At 34.5% G+C, this 25555-nt stretch overlaps 1 long non-coding RNA gene and 1 pseudogene across 1 annotated transcript in view; one reads left to right on the top strand and one right to left on the bottom strand.

Annotated features, from left to right (window-relative positions):
* LOC141410919 (bifunctional heparan sulfate N-deacetylase/N-sulfotransferase 3-like) overlaps window positions 1-25555 on the top strand; it is a 162605-nt pseudogene that overhangs the window by 54860 nt on the left and 82190 nt on the right.
* LOC141410921 (uncharacterized) overlaps window positions 25203-25555 on the bottom strand; it is a 45621-nt gene continuing 45268 nt past the window's right edge. The window contains exon 5 of the long non-coding RNA XR_012435723.1: window positions 25203-25533. This is a non-coding gene — a long non-coding RNA (uncharacterized lncRNA). The remainder of the gene's footprint in view (window positions 25534-25555) is intronic.

Below are 25555 nucleotides of genomic sequence, written 5' to 3'. Positions count from 1 at the left end.
TTTAAAACTACCTGATACCATTCTCAGTCTGATAAATATTTTTTTTTAATTCTGTATTTCAGGCCCTGCTTGATACTCAGAATCTTCTGCGTGCACAAATCACAAATTTTACATTCAACCTGGGATTTTCAGGGAAATTTTACCATACAGGTAAGAAAAGAAGATTAACTGTACTCATAAGGGTCCTCTGGTCACTCTATTTAAAATTGTACAACCCTCTTACTCACACTTTCTTACATTCTTTACATCCTTCCCTGGTTTTTCTTCATGTCATTTAACTCCATTGAACTTAGTATTTTTAACCTTTAGAAAATGTTAATGGTTTGAAAGTTTATGGTACTATCTAATGCCTTTTTAATTGAACTATAATCTACATATATAAAATATGTAAGTAACAAATGTGATCTTCAGTGAATTTTCAGAAACTACATAGCTGTGCAACTCATAACAGATCAAGAAAGAGAACAGTTCCTGAATCCCTCCGCCTTGCACCTATTAACACTTGCTGGCTTCTGTTAAAGAATACCACTATCCTGACTTCTAACATCTTGTTAGTTTTGCCTGACTTGAGACAGGTGCTAAAGGATCCACCTGCACTCATATTTTTTGTTCATTATTTTGGTTTAATAAATACTGTTATGTATATGTTGTCATTCTTTCATTTTTCACTTCTGTGTATTATTTCATTGTTTGAATATACTAACATTTCTTTGTCCATTACACTCCAGTGTGGTTTGTTGGATTTCCAATGGCTTTTTGAATAGCCATTGTAAACATTTTTCTACTACCTTTCAGAGGACTTAAGTTTTCTTTTTTCTATTGGTTATCAGCCAGGAGTGGAATTGCTAGCATGGCATACATATGATAAACTTTAATAGAAAATGTCAACTAGCTTTCCAAACTGGTTTAACCAACTTATATCGCAATAGTCTGAGTGATACTCCTGTGGCTCTACAACCTGGCACTATTTCATCCTGTTTTTCTTTTTAATTTTAGTCTTTATGGAAGGCATATAGAAATATCATTTGATGGTTTTAATGTGTATTTCTCTGAAAAATAGCAAATGAGTTTCTCTCAGAGGTTTCTTAGTTATTCTGGAGATTCTCTTTTGAAAAGCACTTTTTTTCTATTTTCTGGTTTTTATTTTTTATTTTATTTTATTTTATTGTTTTTACATTTACTTACCTGTATACGTTGTTTTGACCACCTCTTCTCTTCCCCAGCCTCCAAGCTGGTTTTTATTATTGATTTGTAGAAAGTCTTTATATATTCTTAATGAATGCTTTCTCAATTATATGTGTTGCAAATAGGTTCTCTCACTGCCTAGCTTTTCTTTTCTTTTTCCTATTGGTATTTTTGAACAAAATATTTCATTTTAATGTTGCCCAATTTATTATTTCTTTTCTTTATGGTCAACTTTTTGTGTCTTGCTTAAGAAATCTTTGCATATCATAGATCATGAAAATATTTTTCTACCCTCTTAAAATTTATAAATATGTGTTCCATCTGGAATATTTTTTGTGTATGTATCAGATACCTTCTCCTTAACGTAAAGTTATCCAGTTAGCACCAAGCATTAGAAAGGCTGTCCTTTCCCACTGCACTGTGGTGTCATCACAAATTAGATGAACATATCCATGTGGACTCTTGCTGGATTTCCTTTCCTGTTTGTTGGGTCTATTTGTGTCCATCACAATGTCTTATTTGCTGTAACTTCATAATTAATAATAATATCATGTCTTCAATAATAATTCCAATTTCGTTCATCTTCTTCAAGATTGACTTGACTATTCTTGGCCATTTCATTTTCATATAAATTTTAAGAATCAGCTTGCCAATATCTGAGAACAATTTTTGCAAGAATGTTGATTTAGATTGAATTAAACCTATAGATTAATTTGTAGAAATTGGCATTTTAAATGTTACATCTTCAAGTACTTGGATATATTTAGGTCTTCTTTAGTTACACTTATTAATTTGTTAGTATAATAGTGGTGTATTGTTTTTATTTAATTTTCCACTCTTTTGTTGATGGCATTTAAAAATACACTGATTTTGTGCATTGATGCTGTATCTAGTAACTTTGCTACATTTAGTTACTAATTATATAGTTTATCTATTCATTCTTTTACATGTTCTACCTATGCTATCATGTAATTTGTGAATACTGGCATTTTTATTTTTCCTTTGCTGACCTTATGAATTTTGTTTCTTTTTGTGGCTGATTGCACTGACTCTGGCTCAGATCTTGAGAAGTTTATTTTATTTTATTTTTGAAACATGTCTGGTTATATAGCCCAGGTTGGCCTGAAGTCATGAGTCTCCTGTCTCAGCTTCCCAAGTAATGGGATTAGAGGCTTATGCCACCATGCCTAGCCTCAGGTCAATTTTAAATAAAAGTGATGATGGTAATAGCACTTATTCTTCACTTAGTGGGAAATCTTTCAATAGATTTCTTCTTGTTCTCAAGAGGAATCTTGCAATAAAATATTTTGTAACTACTCTATTATCTTAAGGACCCTCCCTTCCTTCCCTAGGCTACTCAGAGTTTCATTATGAGTGAGTGTTGAAGGGAGTTTGTTTTATAATTATTTCATTATCTCTTCTTATACTAAAATGGATTTCCCATGAAACCTTTATTATTGTAATAGCAGAAATTATAACAGTGTCTATTAAAAATGAATTAATGAACAAATGAGCTAGTGGTAGTAAGATCACCTTGAACTGTAAGTAGCTACATGGAACAAGACCACCATATGAAATTTGACCCTGCTGTGTTGCAAAAGAAAAAAATCACTCTAAAATATTAAGAATAATTTTCAAAACATAATCTGTTCAAATATATTTTATCTTATCTGAGGATAGCTGAATACAATAGTATTGAATGAATCAGGCAATATTTCAGAAGTTAAAAGAAAGATTACATATAGTTATATATCCTGTAATGACATAGTCTTCAGTCATTAAAAAGCAAATATTATCTTAAATGTAACTGATAAAGAAGGAGCTCTTGAGATTAGAACATGCTACAACTTGCATGAAAATAAAAGGGGATGGAATCTACGTAACTATGGGAAACTTATTTTAAAGTTTATAAAACTAAGAGTGGTTAAGTAATGTGGTCACTGTCACACAGCTATTAATACAGACACTGGATATCTATGCAAGGATTCATAATGAACTAGTTTTAGCGGGTATCGATGAAGAAGATAATTTGGGGATTGAGTATCAGAGATGAAAAGGAGTTACTTTCATGTATTACTTTTGTACTTCTTGTATTTTATGTCATCTGTACATGTGTAATCTAAACAAGTATGCAAATAATTTTTAAAACTGATATACTCAAACAAGTTTATCAAATAGTTTTCTATAACTTCAAATGCTTTTCAATTTTTAATTTTGTAATATGGACATGAATTATTTCATATTTATTTAATGGTCTTCTTCAAGGGTTTAATAAGTTTCCCTGGTGAGAATTCTACCTATATACAAAATCAATATAATTTTCATATGCACATTAGTAACTAATAGTAATTTCACTTTTAGATAGAAGTAATATTGCATTTCTGTAGTAAGTGAATTTCTGTTTGTTTCCATGGCAGTTAGAGAGTCATGAGACTTGGCTCAGGTATATTCATGTCACTTGATGTATAATACATACAATGTATATAGTCATACAACTACATGTCTTTGGTTATTGATTTGTTTTTGTTTTAAGAGTAACTTAATGTAAGAAATTCTAAAAGACTTAGTCCCCTGAATTACTTAGATTACTATATAAAATACATTTTTTCTATTTTTAAGGATTAACAATTGGGAATCTCATAATCATAATTTAACTTTTTCTAATGATCAAATAAGCTGCTGTTCTTATGGTAATCTCAATTATGAAAGCACAATTTGATAGCTATTGTAAAGTAATTCTAACTTTACTTAGAGTAAAGTTCTACTACCTTGGCATAGATACATGAAATGAGAACTTCCTCTTTATGTGTAGAAGTTCCATCATCTTTCTAGCAAAGTTAAACCCATCATACTACTAAATTTTATGATAGGGAGCCCCAAGAACTTAATAAAATAAAAGAGTGCCCTAAACATATACTATTTTCAATTGATTATTTTAATAATTATTTATTGATTATTTTATATTCTTTGACATTCTTTGAAGAAAAGAAAACTAACATGCAGATGAGGAATCATCAGGGCAAGATCAAGAACAAACAGAATATTTAGACTGTTTGAGAGATGGTGTGTTAGACTTTTCATCACTGTGACAAATACAAACACATGACACTGGCATGCTCCCAGTGACTTTCTTACTCCAAAACCTCCCAAAATCATGCCACAACTGGGGATCAAGCCTTTAACACATGAGTCTATGGGGACATTTCATATCAAACCATAACAGAGAGTCATTATAGGAAGAACCATAGGAACAAAATCAAGACAACCCAAACTCACCCAAGAAATACAAGGAAAAACTCCTGGCACCTGAGTTATCTTCCTGCCAAACACTGAATGCTAGAAAATGACTCCAGCTGTCCCTCTCCTTCATGTTTATCTCTTAAAGACTTGACCTTTTTTTTTTTTTACTTAAGTATGTCCCACAGCCTTACAATAAAAGTGCTCTCTCTGTATAAGCCAGAGAAAATGGAACACAGGGAGAAGCTAAGGTTAAGTTTGAAGGTTCTTGGTATCTGTATACTATGAAAGCTTCTAGAAAGCTGTAGCTGGTGTTGTCTGGGACTAGAAAAAAATAATTTTTGAGTGGGAAGAGATAAAAAATTTAATTGTCAGTCTTTCCAAATTAGTTATTATAAAATTTAATTGAAGTACATGGTCTTCCATTCTAAATGAATAATTCTTTTTACTATTAAAAAAATACCTTTTTAAAAATTAATTCTTAAGGACAGAGAAAAGCAGTAGTGTCACAATAGTTAAGACTTTATTCCAGGAGAAACCTTTATCTTATTTGATTAATTTTAACTTTTGAAGAGTTAATGCATTTTTGTGAGAAGTACATGAAAATAAAAATCAGACTTCCCTACTAATGAGCAATAACCATATTCATATACATTTCCTATACCTTTCCATTGACTACTAGGAATATTCCCTTGTTTTCTATATAAAAACAAACTTAGAAGGGCCCCAGGTCAGAGAGTTAGTTAGGTACCAAAAATAAGACTATTTTAACACTAAACTAATCAGAACCCATTTTTTGATATTTTTTATTGTTGCGATGGGTTGGGGGTACATTGTGGCATTTACAAAAGTTCTTACAATAGAACCCAATTCTTATGCACAAGAGAAATTGAACTTTTGCAATTTAATTGGCAGTCCTCTAGTAGGGAAGCCAAACGGCAAAAGATTCTAGTTAGTAAGGCTGGTGTATTTCACTAAATTACTAAGAAATAAGAGTTGTCTGGAAGGTTTAATGACATCACGGATTAACTAACAACATGAAAGAGCAGTGTGATAATGAATTAGTAAATATCAAACTTATATCTAGACTACATTTGGTCAGCAAATGATAGCTAAAGACACTGAATTTAAAGTTGCTAATCTAAACGAAATTCAGGTCTTTCAGCTCTTATGAAATAACTTAGGATAAGTTATTTCATCTCTCTAAAGACCAATTTCCTTAACCTATACAAGGAAGTTAGTAGTGGCCTTTACTTCTTAAGGTGTTGCAATAATTAAATGAAAGATGAAAAACTCTTGACCAAGGTAAAATCTCAGTAATGGTTTTAAAGATAATAATACCACAGAAGGAAATAATGCAGGTAAAATACCACTGTTGTTTAAACATACATATAATAAAATAAATTAAACATTGCAATAAATTTATGAGGTTTAAGTATATTTTTTACAACTTAAGGAATTTGATCTCTGGTTTTTCTGTCTTCCCCCAGTTCTGACAAAGGAGGCAAGGACAATCCAACCATGAGCATTTCAACTTTTTTTATCATAGTGTTTAAAGTAATAAGCAACAGACATTTGTTCACAAGATAATAATTCTGATTTCAAACATCCCTGAAGTAGAATTAAAGAAAATAAGATTAATTAGAGCTATTAAGAAAAAAGGAAAGACATAAATTATGCCTACCATGAATTAAGATAAATCTGACAGAAGGCAGACATCATTTTCCTACCTCCCGGATGATTCCAATGCATAAATGTTTTTATTGCAGATTTCATTGTGATAGTCAAAAAAGGGTAACACATACTTGAGCTATCTTCCTAAAGAACCCTGAGATCAGTTGTTCTGTCATGATAAACTCTGAACAAAGTCTATTTAGAAAATGAATGAAGGAGAAATTAGTGGATAGATGCAGGGAAGGATAGGAGTTATATATGACAAGGAATCAAGCTTAGGAGCAGAAGCATGGGAGACTTTTCATAAACTAGTGAATTTCAGATCACTTTATCACAATCTCATTGCTGGGGAGGTGGAAGTCAGGAATGAATTGACTACTGGGAAATGCCAAGAGACTTCTGCCTATTTTCAGTGTGAAAACTGCAACAAATAACTGACTTAAATGATATCGTGTGCTGAGGGACACAAATGAATCATGAAATTATTTTGTTGTGACTGCACATACAACCATGTCAAAATGATTTACTACTGAGACTCTCACACTCCTTTTGGCAGGCATATTCTCATGATTACATTTGCTACTTGCCCCCATTCTCTCCAAACTACAAATTGTACAAAGATGCTAAAAGTTAAGAGTGCTGATGTTCCTGGGAATGGTTACATATTTCCATCTCCACAATGATGTTTATATCCATGTTGAACATTTTTAGAATGTTTGTCCTTTCTCTGGTTGCTCCCTAACAGATTTTCCTTTGCTTCATTTTATGTTCAAAAGCTCAACTATATGTAAGATAATATAAATGGTGTCTTATAAATACCACATATGATATCATAGCATGTATGATATGTACATATTTCAATATAGACAGATAGATGATGATGATAATAGACAGATAGATAGATAGACAGATGTAATCTCAATTAACTGAATAATAATTTTCCCCTGCAGGAACTCAAGAGGAAGATGAAGGAGATGACTGTCTGTTGGGGTCTGTGGATGAATTCTGGTGGTTTCCGCACATGTGGAGTCACATGCAGCCCCACCTCTTCCATAATGAGTCATCTTTGGTGGAGCAGATGTTTCTCAACAAAAAGTTTGCCTTAGTAAGTACCTTACTTTGACTACTGCATTGAAGTAGCCTATATTGACTAGAGAAATAACAAGGTTTTCATATTAAAAACTTCCTTGAGACTTTGGCATATTGGCCCTCTCTAAGCAGCTTTTCTCTCTGATCATTAAGAAGATCTTGGGATTGCAGTCTTTCAGTTTGAGGCTCGTGAGCATGTATTGGGTGCTTATCACCATGTTAATGCTTTAAGGGGTGTAATTTTAAGAGACACTTCACAAGATGCAAAACTGTTACTGTAACACTATGGACAGAGCTCATAAGACTTATCTACTGTCCAGAAAGAGCTTCCTACTGCACTAGGAAGGCAGAATATACACATTGATCAAATCTCCAACAAAATGAGATAGTCCATGATTTAGTGTCAAACTGTAAATACAAAACTCTTAGTTCAGAGAAAGAAGTGTCATTGGGAGTGGTAAGGGATGAGTTCTTGTGGAAATGCCATTGGGTACATCCTGAAATACCAGTAAAATTTATGTGTTGGGATAAACTGGAGTGAAATAAGACTAAAGTAAAATACCAGGAAAGAGACCATAAAGTGGTCACAAGACAATGAAGACTCCATCTAGGAAATGAAAAGATATTCCAAACATACATGTTATATGGATAGAACATTTGGTTGGCTTAAGTAAGGCATATTGTTTATACTGAAGGGTTTATGATTTGGACCAGGGGAATTCACAGTAAAAGTTTTAAGTTTGAGTAGTTCACCTTTGTGGTACTATAATCAAAGTTATACAAGAAGGTATTAGAATTCATAAACTCTATTGTTCTTTCTTAAAGACATAAAAAATCAGGAGTTCATGCTTGTTTTTTAACTTTAATCTACTCCCCAAAATAAACATTTTAGAGGGCATCCTTGTTATGGATTGATATCTTGTACAAAAAGTAAGAATAGGGTTTGTCTAAACTTATATCATGAAACAAATTACAAGCTCCTATAAGATCAAGAGTCACCTTTTTTCCAAAAAACTAAAGATAGTAAATAGCATATAAAATTGGGCAATTTGCAATAGGACTAAAAATTCTATCTCAGTACAGCAAGCATTGATTCTGTTATCTGCAGAAGCTTAACACTGCTGATTTTAAAAATATTAATCACCAAGTGATGATGTGGAGATTACTTGTGAAGTTGCTAAGTAAATCCGTAACGAAAAAGAGAAAGGAATTTGTGAGGGAAGAAAATATGTAAATATAGTGAGAGAAGGCAGGAAGGTTTGTTATTTTTGTTGCTGTTTTGGTAGCCTTCAAAAATAGTTTATCAGAGCAAGTTTGATAAAAAGACAAGTCATTCACTGTTTTATCCCTTACAACTCAAACAGTATTTAGAAAAATAGGTGTTCTATTATCATGTGAGTGAGTCAATGGATGCCAATATTGTGTTCATATTTAAAATTTTTAATACTTGAGAGCAAATATGGTAAGAATATGAGTTACATGTTTTTTTTACAATTTCATCATAAACTGAAAGAATAATTCTAAATCAAAATCTGAATTGATTTGATCTGATAATCTTATAATCTGATAATTCTTATCCTCCTAATTCAAGTGCAAGCAGAGATTGCTTAGGAATGTCATTTCTAACTATATGATGACAAACCAGATTATGGTGCTTGAGGCAGCAGAGAACAGTCATGGAGGATGAAGATCCTCATCTTCAGAAATAAGGCTAAATGTATCTTTAATGTTTAATCAAATATAAATCAATGGATTTTTTATTGGTCAAGGGAAGATAGATAAGGAAGAAAGACTGAGTCCTGGATTAGCTAGTCCCCAGCCATTACAACATAAAAGAGAATGTATACGTAAAGCATTTAGAGCAGCAGTTAGCACATAACTTTCAGTAGATGGCAGCTGTTATTTTTATTATCGTTATATTTAATATCATAAAACTATCATCTTCAATTTTTGCCTGGGCTCTTGAGTTGTTTAAAGTAACTGGTAATAGGGACAGAATCTGTACGTTTAAAAGTTTGTTTTGTATTGATATGATTTCCTTAATGTGAATTTTATACAATTTATAAACATGCATTAGCTAAGACTTACTTACCATTAAGGCATTAGAGCTCCAAATTGCATTGCAGCTAAATTTAAAGGTCTAATAAGAAAAGACCAATTGTTTAAGTTTCTCTATATTTTGTGTTAGTTCCTTCATTTCTCACAATATTTCTGTATTATTTCCTATATTTCTTTATAGGTATAATTATTTTTCCTTTATGTATGAGAATCACAGAAATATAGTAACTACTTTGTGACAGAATTAAAACCAGAAATTCAAGTCTTGTGATTCTACATAAACTGTGCCACTTGGGTTTCCCCACTAGCCTCTTGGACCCAATTCACAGGTTTAAGTGTAGATTTCCCTACTTATTGGTAATCCTGGCAATATAAGAGAAATGGAGAATTTGAGGTAGAAGTTACAGAGCAACTTTTCCCTTGGATTTCTAGAGTAACTTTCCACATGATTGAATATTATTTACCAGTTGATATAGAAACTACTCCAATTCAGCTGAAACTATTCTGGAGGAAACCCTTCGCTGTTACATTCCTAAATTAGTTTATATCCTGCTTTTCTCCATCAGATTGGAGGCTCTCGATTTTTAAATGAACATAAATGTTTCCCAATGAAAGAACATTCAAAGAAGCATTGGGCTGCCCTCAGAACAAATAGGTGTTCAAACCAAGGATGAAGGTCATGGATGCAATATTCAAATGGGTGATTGAGTTAAAGAATGTTTAAAGTCTCCTTCCAACTAAGAATCTGAGACTATGATCTGAAACTCTAGGCCCTACTTTCACTATCTATAGCCAAACACCTGTCATTTTCATTGAGTATTGAAAATTACTTCTGACCTATTATCCTCTTGCACAATGTGGACACATGCAACTCACAGAGGAATTTGATGCCCATTTAATTTAGCTTTCAAAGCTCTGTCTAATAACTTAGTATGGAACATTAAACAAATTGCTTAAGCAAACTTGCATTTGATGATTGCAACTATCAAAGGGAATGCAGCTTTAGAGTTTGATTTTTTTCTAAAAAAAAACTTAGTTATCAAATAAGTACTAGCTCCAGAATTGAACTGAAATTTTAAATGGAGACTTTTTTTGAAAGGTACCATCTCTGAAGTAAAGATTAATTTTACATTGATAACTGAACTACCACACTGTCTGAATTATCTACTGCACAGCTTCAAAAATAAGAGAAGGTAGCCCTAGAAAAGTAAAATTATCAATAAAAAATACTCTCAGTTGAAGAATTGTACCTAAATTTTGGCAAATCTAGTAGTTTAATTTTTAATGATAAAATAATTAATAGAGTTTTTTCTTAGAATTCTTTGTTAGTATCAGATAATATTTAACATTCTTTCAGACAATATTATAAAAATTTTTAATAGTGTAACAAGTTCCTGAAAACATGAAGTCATACTGTGGATTGTAGTTTTGATTGCATTATCATCATTTTTCAAATAATGGCTCTTTTTCTCCTTCTTTTCCAAGTTTAGCAGATGTCTATGGCCAATTATATAACATTTTAGATTGGTAAGCACATTAACTTTTCCAATATGGAAATAAAGATTATAGTACCAAAATATAATTTAAAATATATTGAAAGACTTGATGATTTAAGAAATATGTGATAATCTTTCAATTAGTTTGCTTGCTAGTAGAGAAGCAATAAATCCTATCATTTTTATTTCAGTGGAGCATTTTATTAAAAGGCACACTATACTTTCATTTTATTAATATTGAATACAGAGTGTAATTTTAGTGGTCTTAATAGAAGTGGAGAGTACCAACCAGGATGCAGAGTCCACTCAGAGCTGGTAGACACTTCCAGAGTAATCTAGGCAGCACAATTTAAGAAAGACACTGGCCATTACACAGTGCAGGATGGCCAAAGTCTATATAAAATTTACTTCATAAAATGAATGGCTTCACAAAATGAAGGGCAAGAGATAAGATAGGAGACTAAAGGATATATTATCAAGTTTAATATTCAACTTAAGAGGGCTGGTATGTTCATGCTAGCTATTTACAATGTAAAATGTGACAATACTATCTCTAATGCCACTATCACTGTATACCCTCCCCCAAGATGTCCCAAACCTTTCAGCTACTCAGCAACGAAATGAACCTGGCCCACAAACTGTCTCCAGTCTTCAACCCTCATCTGCCAGCAGTTGTGACTAGTCAATAGTATAACATGCTGATTGGTAACTATTTTGAGTATGGCTAATATAATCAGCAATCTTAGGATTTAGAAAGAACTAGAATCAGTGTAATCATGAAGGAAATCACAAAAGAGCAGCAAATTAAATTTAAATAAGCTTCTAGGAAGAATGATACTTGACATCTAGTAGGTATTCAATAAATGATTATTAGATGAAAATAAATAAATATTTCTTCAAGCTCTTAAAATTCTATTCATTATGATCTTAAAATGCACTTTTTTGTTATCATTTGGATGATCCAACAGGCAGGAAATGACTAACATTGAAAAGATGGTTTGCTATTGGCAGTTCCCCAGAGAAAGAGGCATGTAGTATTATGTAGGGCTACCTGGAGAGGCACTGGAGTTGGTCAGGAGGCAGAGGAAACAAGGCAAAAATGTGGTTTCTGGAGGGAAGGGAAGGCAAATGCAGGGAAAGCAGCTTAAGGTCAGCTACTTTGAATGCTTTCAATGGGCTCTGAGGTGTCTTAGTTGCCTGGTCCATGACCCTGGGGTGATTAGAGCAGGGAAATAATTGGTGGCTGAGGTAGAAGCTCTGGATTGGTTGATTTGCATTTGAAGAGTGTGCAGTCAGGCAAGAAGACTATGTTATCTCCAAGAAGTAGCTAGAGCAAGAATCTCTCCAGGATCAGTAGGTCCCGGATATCAAATCAGCAGAAAATAAAAAGACATGATTGATACATTTAAAGATGCTTCACTCCAGGTTTTGTATCTTGAAGCAACTGATTTTCAAACTTCTCATCATCCCAGTTGCCATACTTGTACCATTTGTAACTTGTCCTTCTTCCCAATATATGTTGCGCCAATGAAGTCTGATGGTCTTAGGAGAGCAGAAAACAGCAAAATACTTTTTATTTTCATTTGTACTTTACTTCCACTAATGTAGCCAAATATCACATTAAATTTTTAAGCCATTGCATCATAACTGTGCCTGCCAGATCTCTGACAATGAGCTCTTTATTAAGCCTTCTGGTATTAATTTTTTTGTTCAATTGATTTTGCTAACTAAATGCAAGTCTTGAGATTACAACTGGCACTTTATTGTTTCATATTTGTTCTATATTCAGTGTTACAGTATGTAAATATCCCAATAAAGATTGTTATATAACAGTCTTTATATATTTCCTAGCTCTGTGTCCTTCCTATTTTTTATGATTTTTGCATTTTTATCATTATTGGTAAAACTGAGCATATCATGGTTAGAGATTTGTAGAGGGCAACAGTCTTTATTCCAAATTAATATAGATCCAGTAATCACCATTATTTCAAAATAGTTGCTATATCAACTGCAAATTTGTTTAATTCAACTAATATCCATAAGGATAACACAAAATGTCACAGGGAGCCTTTATAAAATCAGGAATGAAGATGTGCATGACATTTTTCTGATACCACTTTAGAACTATTTTAAAAGGAATGTTTAGGGGCTGGGCATGATGACTCACACCTGCAATCTCAGCTACTTAGGAAGCAAAGATCAAGAACATCATGATTGAGGCCAACCTGGGCAAAAAGTTAGCAAGACCTCCCCACAACCATTAATCACCTGGGCCAGGTGTGGTGCCCAGTTTATGTAATCCCAGGCACCTGGAGACATAGATAGGAGGATCATGGTCCAGGCTGGCCTGGGCAAAAGGTGAAAGACCCTATGTAAAAAGTAACTTAAGCAAAAAAGAAAAAAAAGAGGGCTGGGGTATGACTCAAGTGGTAGAGCACCTGCCAAGCAAGCACAAGGCTCTGAGTTCAAACCCCACTACTGCCCCCCAAATAAAGGAAGAAAATGATAAGGTAATAAATATAATAGTTCCTCAAAGTTATTGCTGTCTTCTTTATTACTTCTCAATCAGTTCTTTAGCAATCTTAAGTTTTATGGGTTTGACTTTAGGCTCATTGATTTACAGACTCCAGAATCCTATCATTCTTCTCTTTTTATGTTGTTTTTTTTTTTAAAGTTTGGCATATTTTCAACTCATGAATCTTCTTATTTGCTTTCTTTACGATTAATGAAAGTATTTTCGTATCAAACCTACATGCTTAGCAGGGCATGGTCACTCAGACTTGTAAACCCAGTCACTTGGGAGGTGGAGAGGAACACAATTTGAGGCCAGCCTAGGCAAAAAGTTAGCTAGACCCCATCTCAAACAATAAGACAGCATAGTGGCCACACCTGTCATTCCAGCCATGCATGGAACAATCGTGATCCAGGCCAGCCCAAGCAAAAGCCTGGAAATTTTAAAATAATTTGTAATTACTTTGGTTTATATCATTACCTCTTCATCTAATTTTATGCTTAACTCATCATAAATATCTTGTTTTCTTTGATAAAGTAGAAGTAGAATAGGTAAGCAGATATTCTACTGTTTTACTCTATCATCAAAGTATTTCAAATCTCCCCCTTCACTTGTGTGAATATGGCAAATTTATTTCCAGCTGATCAGAGATATTTTCAGTTAGCAATTTCTGGAAAATTAATTTGTTCTGGTATTTATTCTCCTTAGCATTCCCTTATATTATCAGTTACTTGTTTTCTCCTTTTTTCAAATAATTGTAATCTTTAGAAGAAATTACTTCTTTTAGCTGCATTCCACTTATTAGTAGCAATTGTTTTACAACTATTTGTTTGCCAAAATATTTTAAAATCTATGTTCCTAAATTGAAAGATCATGTCTAATTGTTTTCAGAATTAGATTTTTGTTGTTGTTGTTGGCACTGGGGTTTGAATTTAGGCTCTCATGCTTACTAGGTAGGTGCTCTACCACATCAGCCACTCTGCCAATCCCAGAATTAAGTATTTTTTAAGTATTTTGAACTCTAAGGTGACACTGTCGTCTCCTCCCCAGAGTGCTAATGCTTCCACATAGATGATAAAATTCCACAACGTTAGAATGGAGTGATAAGGATGGAGACAAGCAAGGAACAATAGGGAAAAGCAGACAAACTGTATTACTCAAAAGTAATCAGTGGATGTGGGTTTGAAATAGATTCGGTGGGGCTTTTTATTTGACAGAGAATGAGGAAGCAAAAGGGAACAGGTCAAAAGTAACATTGAGAAGGCAGGCAGAATGCCTCAACTGGTAGAGCACCTGCCTAGCATGAGGCCCTAAGTTCAAACCTCAATACTGCCCCCAAAAATTAATTAGTTAATAACACTGAGGCCTGAGTCTAACTTGTTCTATCTGTGCATACTTATTTCAAACTTTGGAAACATGAACTGCTGCTTTTTCTTTAAAATCTCTGCATTTCACCTATGTAAAAACACCCTTCCCCCACCTTTATCTACAGTGGCACAGAATTTCTTCTCATCTTGATACATTACTGGATTTTTGAAAGTGCTTTTAATTATCACCAAGGACTTAGAATCCTTTTCTTTATAAATTTTTCTTCATATTGCCCTGTTATTTATTCTATGGGAAGATTTCATAGAAATTCCTAACAAGATACTGTAGAAAAGTATTCCTCAATTCCTTTCCCTTTTTCCTCAAACAGAAATGCTACATTTCATCTCGAGCCTCATGTTTCTGGTGACTTAAACTGGTTTTGTAAAAAGAGAGATAAATTTAACAAATGTGCTATATGAAAATAGTCCCTTGCTGCCCAAATTTATGTGGACATGAAGTGAATTAAAAGCCTTCTTGAATCCTCCTATAAATTCTTACTTGTGGGCTGGAGTCAGTGCGGGGCTGGGGGAAGGTCTATTTCCAGAGCCATGTGTGCTGCTCCTGAATTTTGATTGTTCTTTCCATCTTTACATTTACCTAAAATGGAGGGGCCATTTGTTTTCTGAGAAGTGGTTATGAACACAGCAGAGATGTAAGTTGTGGCACAGGAGAAATAAGAGTAGATCCTGTACAGGTGCTAATCTTGGGTCAACTTCGAATTTTCATGTCACCCATTCCATGTTCCCAGTCATTCCATGATTTCTATCACTTCTTTCTTTTTATCATTTTATATTCCTTATTAAAAATCTTCACCCCCACTTCACTTGCAAATGTTTTATCCCACACCTGGATCACAATAGCAGCCTCCAGACTCATCTCCCTAGTTCCCCATTCTTTCCCTTGAATTTATGATCAGATCGGGGAATGTTGTAAAGCTCAAAATTCTATAATTCTGTCTTCCTTACTTGCAATAGAAACTTGCATTTCAATAAGCAAGATTCTTGCCTCTCCTACGAAAGTATAGAAAGAGAAATTGTGGAATTCTAAGTATTAGACATTGTGTTTACTTCTTTCCACACATCCTTAGAGTACTTATGTAATTTTCCTAAGATTGAATAGCCAGTGGAGGCTGGACAAGGGATTTATTCCTGTAAGTCAAGCTCCATCACCCATGTCACCACCATAGTTGGTCTATTTGAAAGCCTCTATCCTATTGCTACCAATTGCTGTTAAACAAACCTCATAAGAATGATATTACTTCTCTAACATGGTACACTTTAAGACAAATTCAGGGTATTATAGTACAACATTTTATAATGTTTTTATCTTAAATAAATAACTATGTGTGATTTATATAATTTCTTGTGTTTGTACAAGCACCACCTCAAGCATTACTATCCTGGTGATTATTACACATACTGGAGGGTAAGCAATGGTTATAACAAACAAACATCATCACCAATATTTCCATTCTCTCAGGAATATCAAACTTCAATTCACATTAGTGCTATGCAGACTTACAGATTCCTTGTTTAATCAACCTTGTATATTTTCAGAAAGATGAAATGTGTATCAAAGTACTCTGAGAATTTGAGGCTGCCACTAGATTGTTTACAGCTTTATTAACTCTGAGAGACCCCAAAGGCCCAAATAAAATTCATTGCTTCAAATTCTAAGAAAGCTACACAAGTAAACCCGCTAATTCCCCCACTGTGTCTCCAGATAGTTTTCAGTTATGTCACCATGCTATAAAAAGTAAATCTTCATAAATTTCTTTTTTGCTTTTCTCTTCTTGTGTTTACTTGAATAAATCCTAGCAATTCAAAACACAATCAACTTAGCCTGTGCAAAGTACAAGTGTTTACATCATTCTTTTGAGTATTCTCAAAAAGTGCATCCGTTAGTGGTGTGTTTACTTATGAGGCACTTGACAAATATATGATGGCTCTTCAAAATTTCTGAAGCGAACTCTCAGAGAAGAAAACACCATGCCCTGTTAAATGGAAACGGACCTAACATAAATTACATAGTTATTAGGGAAGAGTGGGAGCAAATCTGTCACTTCACCCCAAATAACTTTTATCTGACAAGTGAAAATGAAGGTCAAAGCAGAGTGTATGCACATTTTGTGACTCTTTTCAGTATTACTACTGAATTCTTAGCTTAACTCTTGTTTCTGGAATGTGCTCATGCATTTGCTTATTAAATACCATTCAAACTCATTCAAGAATTCAACCACTCACTTGCAGGAGTATTTGAAAGGGAATATCAGGTCTCAAGGAAGGGTTTTTGCAGATATCATTTCTATAGCTTTATCAAATGTATGGTATACTAGGGATGTTCATTACCTCCCATTTTATACATAATGTTTATTACTTTTGCCAGAAGAATTTTGTACTGTGAATAAAAGCTTTTTTAGATAAATTTAATCATAATAGTATATCTTTTAGGAACATTCACCCTTAAATAAGAATTATGAGTTGTTTGATCCAAAAGTATGGTGGAAGTATTCTAGGTTTACTTTTATTTACATATTTTATTTGTTGTTTCAAAGGGAGAGACAATAATGGTAACTGAGTGAAAGAACATTCAATGACACAACTACTATCTTGTTTTTGGTATATCTTTCTTTGTCTACAATATTTGAAATAATTATTTACATTACCCCTGCTTGGTAAGTGAGAAACTAGAAACTTGATGAAGTTACACAACCTGTCCAAGATCCTATGATCTGTGAAGTGCAGCACTTTGATTGAGTCCAACACTCCTGAACTCTGCTTTCTTCCTGCTGCTGAGCTATTCTCTAACTCTAGGACACCTGATGCACTGATTATTTAGTTGTCATGGACTTGGCTATCTTTGAATATAGAAAGAATGAGATTCTTTTTTCATTATATAATTAATTGAAGATTATACACTCAGAAATAAGTAACTTCAGAAGATAAGGTCTCAGTTCTGTTTTACAAGTTACCATAATGCTATTCTATTTCACAAGAGCACATTATTAATACCTTTGTCCAAAGACTTTGTTACTGTAAGCATGCTTCATATTAACCAAACTGTAAGACAAAGAGCATTTCCTTACTGAGGCTTCTGGAACCATATGAATATATCACCAACCAGGGAAGTTCAAAGCTCAGTTAAGCCTCAAATTCAGGAGGGTTTTGTTTTGGTTTTGCAAATTTGAACTCGGAGCTTTGCACTTGCTAAGAAGGTGCTCTACTGCTTGAGCTGTATGCCCATCCTTTTTTGCTCTGGTTATTTTGGAGATAGTGTCTTGATTTTTGTGAGGTATATGTTACTACACTCAACTTTTTTTCCATCACGATGGGCCCTTCAGACTTTGTTCCCTGGGCTACCCTGGAACCATGACCTCAGCCTCCAACATAGCTTAGGATGACAGGTGCACACCACTGCTTCCAGCTGCTGATTGTGATAGTATCTTGCTAACTTTTTGCCGGGGCTGGCCTCAAACTATGATCCTCCTGATCTCAGCCCCCCAAGCAGCCAGGATTATATATACAAGCCACTGAGTTCATAACAAAGGTGTGACTGATTGACTCATTGGCTATGTGATTGAAATCATTCTCTAGCTCTTCTTTCCTCAGAGGTCAGACTGATATCACTTCCTCGATACCCCAACTGTCTAATTACACGGTTGGTCTTTCTGATGTGACCAAATCTCATCCTAAGTCCTCTTGTTAGTATAAAAACACATATGGTCGCACAGGCTTATCACTAATAACAAAGACGTTCCTGTTACTTGGGAAATTCCAAGGATTTAAGGTTTCTTTCTAGGACCAGGAATGAGGAAGAGCAACTGAATTCTTTATTACACAATAACTGCCAAGAGAAGATGATTTTAAACCCTTAAACTAAATGTATTAAAAATAACATGACCGTTACAGAAGGCTTTTTCACATACCAACCAAAAGACAGAAATTTACAGTATGAATTTAAAAGCGTCACATAAGAAAACTGAGAGATATTCGGTAACCAAATCTACAAATATTAGCCAATTTTTTTATCAAGTCACTATCACATTTTAGGAGGTTATTACTTCCTTAAATATGTAGAAAGAAAACTGCACCTATTAGTTTCAGATTAAGTCATAGATTATAAATAGTATATTCAGATTTGGCAGCTGAATATGAGATTATTTCCAAAACTACAAAGATAATATCAAAGAAACATAGAACCTTATCTTTTAATTTATTTTTGACATAGGATCTCACTATGTATCAGACTGTCCTTGATCTCAGGATCCTTCTACCTCAGGGTCCAGAGTACTAGATTACAGGCATCTACCTCTATTCCTGGCTTAAAACAGAATTTTAAATCTGAACCTTAGTGATTACTTCTATAATTCCTTTATTTCACAATTGAAAGAAAAAAATCCAATTCTTTTGCTACTTATATCTTTCAGGATTTTAAATTTCATACTATACCAGACATCCCATTATTTGTCACAAGAATTATTCTATTTTTTTTTCATTTTTCTTTTATTATTCATATGTGCATACAAGGCTTGGATCATTTCTCCCCCCTGCCCCCACCCCCTCCCTTACCACCCATTCCGCCCCCTCCCTCTCCCCCCCCAATACCCAGCAGAAACTATTTTGCCCTTATTTCTAATTTTGTTGTAGAGAGAGTAGAAGCAATAATAGGAAGGAACAAGGGTTTTTGCTGGTTGAGATAAGGATAGCTATACAGGGCATTGACTCACATTGATTTCCTGTGCATGGGTGTTACCTTCTAGGTTAATTCTTTTTGATCTAACCTTTTCTCTAGTACCTGTTCCCCTTTTTCTATTGGCCTCAGTTGCTTTAAGGTATCTGCTTTAGTTTTTCTGCGTTAAGGGCAACAAATGCTAGCTAGTTTTTTAGGTGTCTTACCTATCCTCACCCCTTCCTTGTGTTCTCTCGCTTTTATCATGTGCTCATAGTCCAATCCCCTTGTTGTGTTTGCCCTTGATCTAATGTCCACATATGAGGGAGAAAATATGATTTTTGGTCTTTTGAGCCAGGCTAACCTCACTCAGAATGATGTTCTCCAATTCCATCCATTTACCAGCGAATGATAACATTTCGTTCTTCATGGCTGCATAGAATTCCATTGTGTATAGATACCACATTTTCTTAATCCATTCGTCAGTGGTGGGGCATCTTGGCTGTTTCCATAACTTGGCTATTGTGAATAGTGTCGCAATAAACATGGGTGTGCAGGAGCCTCTGGAGTAACCTGTGTCACAGTCTTTTGGGTATATCCCCAAGAGTGGTATTACTGGATCAAATGGTAGATCCATGTCTAGCTTTTTAAGTAGCCTCCAAATTTTTTTCCAGAGTGGTTGTACTAGTCTACATTCCCACCAACAGTGTAAGAGGGTTCCTTTTTCCCCGTATCCTCGCCAACACCTGTTGTTGTTGGTGTTGCTGATGATGGCTATTCTAACAGGGGTGAGGTGGAATCTTAGCGTGGTTTTAATTTGCATTTCCTTTATTGCTAGAGATGGTGAGCATTTTTTCATGTGTTTTCTGGCCATTTGAATTTCTTCTTTTGAGAAAGTTCTGTTTAGTTCACGTGCCCATTTCTTTATTGGTTCATTAGTTTTGGGAGAATTTAGTTTTTTAAGTTCCCTATATATTCTGGTTATCAGTCCTTTGTCTGATGTATAGTTGGCAAATATTTTCTCCCACTCTGTGGGTGTTCTCTTCAGTTTAGAGACCATTTCTTTTGATGAACAGAAGCTTTTTAGTTTTATGAGGTCCCATTTATCTATGCTATCTCTTAGTTGCTGTGCTGCTGGGGTTTCATTGAGAAAGTTCTTACCTATACCTACTAACTCCACAGTATTTCCTACTCTTTCCTGTATCAATTTAAGAGTTTGTGGTCTGATATTAAGATCCTTGATCCATTTTGAGTTAATCTTGGTATAGGGTGATATACATGGATCTAGTTTCAGTTTTTTGCAGACTGCTAACCAGTTTTCCCAGTAGTTTTTGTTGAAGAGGCTGCTATTTCTCCATCATATATTTTTAGCTCCTTTGTCAAAGATAAGTTGGTTATAGTTGTGTGGCTTCATATCTGGGTCCTCTATTCGGTTCCACTGGTCTTCATGTATGTTTTTGTGCCAGTACCATGCTGTTTTTATTGTTATTGCTTTGTAACTATCTCCACTCCTATTCAACATAGTACTGGAATTCCTAGCCAGAGCAATTAGGCAAGAAGAAGGAATAAAAGGAATACAAATAGGTAAAGAAACTGTCAAAATATCCCTATTTGCAGATGACATGATCCTATACCTTAAAGACCCAAAAAACTCTACTCAGAAGCTTCTAGACATCATCAATAGCTATAGCAAAGTAGCAGGATATAAAATCAACATAGAAAAATCATTAGCATTTCTATACACTAACAATGAGCAAACGGAAAAAGAATGTATAAAAACAATTCCATTTACAATAGCCTCAAAAAAATCAAATACCTAGGTGTAAACCTAACAAAAGATGTGAAAGAACTCTACAAGGAAAACTATACACTTCTGAAGAAAGAGATTGAGGAAGACTATAGAAAGTGGAGAGATCTCCCATGCTCATGGATTCGTAGAATCAACATAGTAAAAATGTCTATACTCCCAAAAGTAATCTACATTTTTAATGCAATTCCCATCAAAATTCCAATGACATTCATTAAAGAGATTGAAAAATCTACTGTGAAATTTATATGTAAACACAAGAGGCCACGAATAGCCAAGGCAATACTCAGTCAAAAGAAGAATGCAGGAGTTATCACAATACCTGACTTCAAACTATATTACAAAGCAATAACAACAAGAATTATTCTAATATTTAACAGTCTTAGCATGTAAACTGTTAGCAAACCTTAATTCTCTAGCCTGGAGATAAATCCTGGCTTTCCTGGTTTTATGCTAGGTTTTGTTGAGTTTACTTTCCATGATCCACCTGGCCAGCAGTCACTGCCTTTCCTCACTTCTCCTCAGTCATAGTTGCTACTCCAGGACTCCACCCCCAGGTGCCAGAGGCCCCACAGGTTCTCATGAGCTGAAATTTTTGTATGGGCCATCAGTTTTATATTAGGAAAACAAATTGCCTTTACAAGTTTTAAAATGCTTCTCATATTCAAGGAAATAGTTTCATAAACTTGTTTTCTTTGTATATATTATATATGTATTGTGTGTATATATATATATATACACAACATATATTCATTTATAAATATGTGACAAATATGTGTATGTGTGTGAATACACCTTTTTTGTTAAAAGGTTCTAATCTCATTTTTCTGAATATGCTCTTATCATCTGGAAAAAATGTCTTAAATAGCCTCAGTTCTTAAAGAAGCCACTTAAAAAGTCAAAGCAAACAAGTTTCCTTTTTCTAGCAACAACTTCAAAATACCAAACGTAAATAGAGAAAAGCTTTATCTTAAACTCATATAAATTGTAAATGTAATTTCCGAATACTGTGGAATAGTTAACCAAAGCATGAACTTTCATATACTGAGAAAATGGGACATTCCAACCAAAATGAAATACACAAAAGCATTTAGAAGTATTGCTAAATTATGTTGTAATGAAGCTTTACATTTTTTTCTCTGTAGATTGCAGAATATCCGTTTAACTTGGTATCATTGTGGGGGTTTTAATTACATTAGTTTTCATACTTGCCAATCTGTGAAATATGGAAAGAAGCAATGGGTCTTCTAGTCATTAATGAGAATTAAAAAGTTTCTTCTGTTTGAAAAGATTGAGCTAGAGATAAACATTAAAAGTAAAATACCATTCTTAATTACTAGCAAGAGTTTAGGTAAATAAATACAATTAAAGATAGTAATAAACAATGATTTCCTCAGTGATGGCATTAATTGTGTTGCTCAAATACCTGAATGCTAATTTTTTTCTTTTCTCTTTGAGTTTTTAGGGGAATTTTTCTAAGGGCTACAGCATTGCTTTTTGCTTATTCAATTGTATTGTCTCCACAGTGTCTACTTGGAAATGATAATTTAGTAAAATCTCATAATTTCATATTTTATACAGTGCAATTAAGTATAAAATTTCAAGATAATAGATATGTCTGTGTGGCACTGAAATAATAATTTTAACTGAAGCCTCAAACATTTTCTTGAGTATTACTTATATAGGTATTAAAATTTCCCTGTGAGTTGCCACACATCTGCTAACTGGTAACTTCCCTGAGAAAATTGAGAAAGTAAGAATTTAAGTGAGAGGAAAGTGGTCAGAATTGGTCTGCACACTTGGTCACCAGTACCTGTCACATGCTTGCTGTAGACTGGGCACTGAGCAGAGAACAGGGAATAAATCAGAACCCAGACTCCATGGGACTTGTTTAAAGTGGAAGAGAGGAAGTAGATAACTAATTATAAAACTATGCCATGTGCCATGAAAAACAAGTGGAGACAAATGGAGACAAGTCTTAACCTGCACTTCATTGATTTGGGGACTTGTCAGTAAAGACTTCTCTGAATATATGACAGGATAAATTACCTAAAACAGACTGCAGCCTTATTCAGGTAAAGAGATGCAGTAGGAACTCCCTAGGCTGAGAAAGCCCCACATGGGAAGATACTGAGGTAGAAATGAATGTGATGAGTTTCGGGAATAGGTCAAGGTGACTAAGCGCAGTGAAAGGAAGAGGGTGACTCAAAATGAGGCTAGATTTAAGAACCAAGGGTCATATCCTGCATAGCTTGTGACCATGCTAGGAATTTTTCATTTTAAATACAAGGGTAAATCATGAAAATATTTTTTGAGGCGGTTTTTCACTATGTAGCCCAAGCTGGCCTCAAACTCAAAATTCTCTTGCCTCTGCTTTCTGGTGCTGGGATTGTAGGTGTGCACCACCATGTCCAGCTCCTTGGAAGGATTTTGATCACATGGCCATATTTGTGTCTTTAAAATATTTCTTTGGCTACTAGGTAGGGAATGAATTGGAAACAGGCAAGGAAAGAAATTGGTAGGATATTAGAATCCCATGTCAAAAGGCTATGAGATAAGATAGATGGGACTAAGGTGATGAAGGTGGTAGAATTAGAGAAAAGTGGATAAATTTAAGATATGTACTGAAGGTGGTACTGATAGGATGTGATAATGGACTGGACTGGATTTAAGAGAGAATGAGGACACAGGAAATGTCAAAAATAACATCTATATTTTGGAGGTGGTATTGGGGTTTGAACTCTGGACCTTGCTTGTTAGGTGGGTACCAAACCACTTTTGCTTTATTTATTTTTTTAAGAGAGTCTTGCACTGTTTGTCCAGGGTTGGCCTCAGACCACAGTCCCCGTACCTATGCCTCCCTCATAGCTGGGATTACACATATGTGCTACCACACCTGGCACATTTTTCAAATGGGAGTCTCACTAGCTTTTTGCTCAGGCTGGCATCAAACTGCAATCCTCCAAATCTCTGCCTCCCAAGTAGCTGAAATTATAGGCATGTGCCACCACATCCAGCTCATGCTATCTTTTTTGACATAGAATCTGGTTGGTTAGTAGTTGATAGTGTCATTTAATGGCATGGCAGAACCATGAAGAAAGAGCAGGGGTGAGGGGCAGGGGCCAGGGCTAAGACATGGAGATCAAGAATCCAGTTTTGAGACTAGTAAATCTCACTTGTGTTCTAAGTGTTTAACTTACATTTTATGGTAGCATAGCCATTTTCCCAATCTTTTTGGTCCATGTTTTCTTTCACTAGGAAACTCTTGACATAGATCACAGAGCTTGTTGATCTAAGATGCTATTTTCAATCTAGAGTCAATGAAAAACATAATGAAAATTAAATTTTAAGTTAAGATGCCTAAGAAAGTATTTTAGACTTTCTGCCACAGATTGCTGAACATTATGTACTTAGTCAGCTATTATTAACATTATGTACTTAGCTATTATTATTACCCAGCATTATGGCTAACCTTCCAGAACATGGGAATCTGCCTTCCCAGAACATACTACCCACAATGTTAGCCTAAACTTTTCTATATAATAAGATTTCAGATGTTCTCTCTAGTATGCAAATTTAGGGGATCAGATGCATGTATCCTTTATCCAAAACTCATTAAAAAGAGTAACTCTCAGTGATTCACATGCTGGAACTACATGTTGAGAGTATCTGAATGGCTCAAGAGGGAAACATGCCCAGGAAAAGGTAGTGGGGTAGGAGTCATTATTTACCCCAGAAGCCCATGAGAGAAAATTTCAAAATCTATTGAATATATAAAAAATAGTCTATCTCTTTTGACAAAGGAAAAGGGTGTCCCAGAAGTTTCATAATATCTGTGTTATGGTTGAGTAATGGATCACAGCACATAAAAACAATGGAGTTGCTAGAAACAGTGGCTCACATCTGTGATCCCAGCTATTCAGGAGGTGGAGATCAAGAGGATTATGGTTCAAGGCCAGCCCAGGCAAAAACATTAGACCTTATCTGAAAAATAACTTAAGCAAAAAAAGGCTGGAGATATTGCTCAAGTATTAAAACCCCTGCCAACCAAGCACAAAGTCCTGAGCTCACTCCAGTACTGCCAGAAAAATAAAAATAAAGAGCAATGGAGGGAAGATAGTAATGATGACAATAATAAAGAGCATTTGTTGATTGTGTGTCACATTTCAGGAACCCCACTAAATGTGTTCCCTGTCTTATTTAATTACCTCTGAACCCTCTGGGGTAAGTACTCTTCTATCTAGCATTTTAGAAACTAAAGCATGAGGTCATACTTAGGTCAGAGGTCATACTTAGGTCAAAGGTCATTTGCCAAATGCCACATAGATAGTAAATGAGAGTGAAATAGCCAGATATGTCTGAGTCCAGGGGTGGAGTTTTCCACCACTCACCACACTGTACCAGCACACCAATAAAGGATGAGACTTTACTGCCAACAGCTAGAAGGAAAACCAAAAACAG

Source organism: Castor canadensis, chromosome 9 (genome assembly GCF_047511655.1).
Source record: "Castor canadensis chromosome 9, mCasCan1.hap1v2, whole genome shotgun sequence".
In the NCBI taxonomy this organism is placed as follows: Eukaryota; Metazoa; Chordata; class Mammalia; order Rodentia; family Castoridae; genus Castor; species Castor canadensis.
Note: the sequence above shows the minus strand (reverse complement) of the source record. Positions and strands in the feature narration are given on the sequence as shown.